We start from the raw sequence: 5845 nt of genomic DNA, 5'->3' as shown, positions 1-5845 counted from the left end.
ATGTGTATTTTAATTTAATGGAGAGCATTATGCTAAGAAATTTGGTACTGGGATTTTTCATCCTCTTTCACCAATATTAAGTAATCTTTACATAAAATTCTTTGATTTTTTTTTTTACTAAGGGATGTCTTATCCTCTACGGCAATTTGGTTTAAGTATGTAGATGATGTTCTTTGTTTTTGGCCAAAAACCGGAAAGCTACAAGTATTTCTCCCTCTACTTAACAATTTAGTACCTTCTATTAAATTTACTGTGAAGGTGGAAAATAATTGTATGTCAGCATTTTTAGATTGCATGATCCATAGGGATAGAAACATGTTTAAGTTTAGCATGTACAGAAAACCCACCAATGTATGTTCTTATATTCATTATTACTCATCTCAACATGACAGAGTTAAACAATCATCATTCCAGTTGATTTTCCTTTGAGCATTACGTATATGGATTCCGGAATTTATTGATGATAAGCTTAAGAAGATATATTCTATTGGTTCCAAGATCTTTCACTGATAAATCTCTTAAGTTGACAGGGAGATCATTGTACAGAGTTAAATTCAAACCTCCCCTTGATACCAAGAATCTTTTAATTCTCCCTTTAAGTGATAATTTTGCATTACTTCCCAGGTTGCTTTAATCCTTTAATGTAAATATAGCCCTTAGCAATAACAGTTCTATAAAGAATATCTAAATAAAAAAAACTCACCAGCAAATTCTGCAGGTTGTGTTCATAGAATCCTTTGGAAAATCTGTAATGTTTCATATTTTGCAGTCTGGTTAGGATCTTAATCTTAGACTTAAACAACATAAGAACAGAACGAAAATCAAATGCTTTATTCAATCGTGTCAAATATTATGGCCATTATATTGACTGGAGTGATACTAAACGAGTCATAAACTGTATCCCTTTACCACGAGAAATATATTAAATCGTCGATCATTAAGTACACAAAGCATTGTAACATCGATATTAATGAACGTTTATACAAAGTAAAGAGCTTTGTCGTAGGCAAAATTTGTAAACAGTTCCTTCTTTTGTTCACATAATACAATTTTACGAAAGGCGTCGTAGCTACGTCTCTTCCTTGTATAGCAAGTGGCTACTCTACGTCTTCTATATCATTCCTGCATCTTCACTGACTATGTGATCATTACACGAAAGTGCACTTGGGAACTCATGGTGTTTCATTTTCCCTGTGGACTCATAAGAATATCTTCATCACGCGCAAAATTGTGATCCTTTCCAATATGTATATTATTATCATTATTATTTTGCTTTGTCGCTGTCTCCCGCGTTTGCGAGGTAGTGCAAGGAAACAGACGAAAGAAATGGCCCAACCCACCCCCATACACATGTATATACATACACGTCCCCACAAGCAAATATACATACCCATACATTACAATGTACACACACATATATATATATATATATATATATATATATATATATATATATATATATATATATATATATATATATATATATATATATATATATATATATATATATATATATATATATATGTATATATATATATATATATATATATATATATATATATATATATATATATATATACACACACACATATACGTATATACACAGGCATACAATTCACATTGTCTGGCTTTATTCATTCCCATCGCCACCTCGCCACACATGGAATAACATCCCCCTCCCCCCTCATGTGTGCGAGGTAGCGCTAGGAAAAGACAACAAAGGCCCCATTCGTTCACATTCAGTCTCTAGCTGTCATGCAATGATGCCCGAAACCACAGCTCCTTTTCCACATCCAGGCCCCACAGAACTATCCATGGTTTACCCAAGACGCTTCACATGCCCTGATTCAATCCATTGACAGCACGTCGACCCCGGTATACCACATCGATCCAATTCACTCTATTCCTTGCCCGTCTTTCACCCTCCTGCATGTTCAGGCCCCGATCACTCAAAATTTCTTTCACTCCATCTTTCCACCTCCAATTTGGTCTCCCACTTCTCCTCGTTCCCTCCACCTCTGACACATATATCCTCTTGGTCAATCTTTCCTCAGTCATTCTCTCCATGTGCCCAAACCATTTCAAAACACCCTCTTCTGCTCTCTCAACCTCTTCTTATTTCCACACATCTCTCATACCCTTACATTACTTACTCGATCAAACCACCTCACACCACACATTGTCCTCAAACATCTCATTTCCAGCACATCCACCCTCCTGCGCACTACTCTATCCTTAGCCCACGCCTCGCAACCATACAACATTGTTGGAACCACTATTCCTTCAAACATACCCATTTTTGTTTCCGAGATACTGTTCTCGACTTCCACACATTCTTCTAGGCTCCCAGGATTTTCGCCTCCTCCCCCACACTATGATTCACTTCCGCTTCCATGGTTCCATCCGCTGCCAGATCCACTCCCAGATATCTAAAACACTTTACTTCCTCCAGTTTTTCTCCATTCAAACTTACCTCCCAATTGACTTGACCCTCAACCCTACGGTACCTAATAACCTTGCTCTTATTCACATAAACTCTTAACTTTCTTCTTTCTCACACTTTACCAAACTCAGTCACCAGCCTCTGCGGTTTCTCACATGAATCAGCCACCAGCGCTGTATCATCAGCGAACAAGAACTGACTCACTTCCCAGGCTCTCTCATCCCCAACAGACTTCATACATGCCCCTCTTTCCAAATCTCTTGCATTCATCCCCCTAACAACCCCATCCATAAACAAATTAAACAACCATGGAGATATCACATACTCCTGCCGCAAACCTATTTATATAAAGTAAAGTGTTTTAAATATCTGGGAGTGGATCTGGCAGCGGATGGAACCATGGAAGCGGAAGTGGATCATAGGGTAGGGGAGCGGGAGAAAATCCTGGGAGCCTTGAAGAATGTGTGGAAGTCGAGAACATTATCTCGGAAAGCAAAAATGGGTATGTTTGAGGGAATAGTGGTTCCAACAATGTTGTATGGTTGCGAGGCGTGGGCTATGGATAGAGTTGTGCGCAGGAGGATGGATGTGCTGGAAATGAGATGTTTGAGGACAATGAGTGGTGTGAGGTGGTTTGATCGAGTAAGTAACGTAAGGTTAAGAGAGATGTGTGGAAATAAAAAGAGCGTGGATGAGAGAGCAGAAGAGGGTGCTTTGAAATGGTTTGGGCCATGGAGAGAATGAGTGAGGAAAGATTGACCAAGAGGATATATGTGTCGGAGGTGGAGGAAACGAGGAGAAGTGGGAGACCAAATTGGAGGTGGAAAGATGGAGTGAAAAAGATTTTGTGTGATCGGGGCCTGAAGATGCAGGAGGGTGAAAGGAGGGCAAGGAATAGAGTGAATTGGATCGATGTGGTATACCGGGGTAGACGTGCTAGCACGTCAGTGGATTGAATCAGGGCATGTGAAGCGTGTGGGGTAAACCATGGAAAGCTGTATAGGTATGTATATTTGCGTGTGTGGACGTATGTATATACATGTGTATGGGGGTGGGTTGGGGCATTTCTTTCGTATGTTTCCTTGCGCTACCTCGCAAACGCGGGAGACAGCTACAAAGCAAAAAAAAAAAAAAAAAAAAAAAAAAAATATATATATATATATATATATATATATATATATATATATATATATATATATATATATATTATTTTATTTTTTTTATTTTCATTTGTCGCTGTCTCCCGCGTTTGCGAGGTAGCGCAAGGAAACAGACGAAAGAAATGGCCCAACCCACCCCCATACACAATGTATACACACACACACGTCCACACACGCAAATATACATACCTATACACCTCAATGTACACATATATATACATAAACAAACACATACATATATACCCATGCACACAATTCGCACTGTCTGCCCCCATTCACTCCCATCGCCACCCCGCCACACATGGAATACCATCCCCCTCCGCCCTCATGTGTGCGAGGTAGCACTAGGAAAAGACAACAAAGGCCCAATTCGTTCACACTCAGTCTCTAGCTGTCACGCAATAATGCCCGAAACCACAGCTCCCTTTCTACATCCAGGCCCCACACAACTTTCAATGGTTTACCCCAGACGCTTCACATGCCCTGATTCAATCCACTGATAGCACGTCAACCACGGTATACCACATCGATCCAATTCACTCTATTCCTTGCCCTCCTTTCACCCTCCTGCATCTTCAGGCCCCGATCACACAAAATCTTTTTCACTCCATCTTTCCACCTCCAATTTGGTCTCCCACTTCTCGTTCCCTCCACCTCCGACACATATATCCTCTTGGTCAATCTTTCCTCACTCATTCTCTCCATGTGCCCAAACCATTTGAAACACCCTCTTTTGCTCTCTCAACCACGCTCTTTTATTTCCACACATCTCTCTTACCCTTACATTACTTACTCGATCAAACCACCTCACATCACACATTGTCCTCAAACATCTCATTTCAAGCACACCCACCCTCCTGCGCACAACTTTATCCATAGCCCACGCCTCGCAACCATACAACATTGTTGGAATCACTATTCCTTCAAACATACCCATTTTTGCTTTCCGAGATAATGTTCTCGACTTCCACACATTCTTCAAGGCTCCCAGGATTTTCGCCCGCTCCCCCACCCTATGATTCACTTCCGCTTCCATGGTTCCATCCGCTGCCAGATCCACTCCCAGATATCTAAAACACTTTACTTCAACCAGTTTTTCTCCATTCAAACTTACCTCCCAATTGACTTGACCCTCAACCCTACTGTACCTAATAACCTTGCTCTTATTCACATTTACTCTTAACTTTCTTCTTTCACAAACTTAACCAAACTCAGTCACCAGCTTCTGCAGTTTCTCACATGAATCAGCCACCAGCGCTGTATCATCAGCGAACAACAACTGACTCACTTTCCAAGCTCTCTCATCCACAACAGACTGCATACTTGCCCCTCTTTCCAAAACTTTTGCATTCACCTCCCTAACAACCCCATCCATAAACAAATTAAACAAACATGGAGACATCACACACCCCTGCCGCTAACCTACATTCACTGAGAACCATTCACTTTCCTCTCTTCCTACACGTACACATGCTTTATATCCTTGATAAAACCTTTTCACTGCTTCTAACAACTTGCCTCCCACACCATATATTCTTAATACCTTCGACAGAGCATCTCTATCAACTCTATCATATGCCTTCTCCAGATCCATTAATGCTACATACAAATCCATTTGCTTTTCTAAGTATTTCTCACATACATTCTTCAAAGCAAACACCTGATCCACACATCCTCTACCTCTTCTGAAACCACACTGCTCTTCCCCAATCTGATGCTCTCTACATGCCTTCACCCTCTCAATCAATACCATCCCATATACTTTACCAGGAATACTCAACAAACTTTTACCTCTGTAATTTGAGCACTCACTCTTATCCCCTTTGCCTTTGTACAATGGCACTATGCACGCATTCCGCCAATCCTCAGGCACCTTACCATGAGTCATACATACATTAAATTACCTTACCAACTAGTCAACAATAGAGTCACCCCCTTTTTAAATAAATTCCACTGCAATACCTTCCAAACCTGCTGCCTTGCCGGCTTTCATCTTCCGCAAAGCTTTTACTACCTCTTCTCTGTTTACCAAATCATTTTCCCTAACCCTCTCACTTTGCACACCACCTCGACCAAAACGACCTATATCTGCCACTCTATCATCAAACACATTCAACAAACCTTCAAAATACTCATTCCATCTCCTTCTCACACCACCACTACTTGTTATCACCTCCCCATTTGCGCCCTTCACTGAAGTTTCCATTTGCTCCCTTGTCTTACGCACTTTATTTACCTCCTT

The sequence above is a fragment of the Panulirus ornatus genome, chromosome 11 (assembly GCF_036320965.1).
Source record: "Panulirus ornatus isolate Po-2019 chromosome 11, ASM3632096v1, whole genome shotgun sequence".
In the NCBI taxonomy this organism is placed as follows: domain Eukaryota; kingdom Metazoa; phylum Arthropoda; class Malacostraca; order Decapoda; family Palinuridae; genus Panulirus; species Panulirus ornatus.
Note: the sequence above shows the minus strand (reverse complement) of the source record.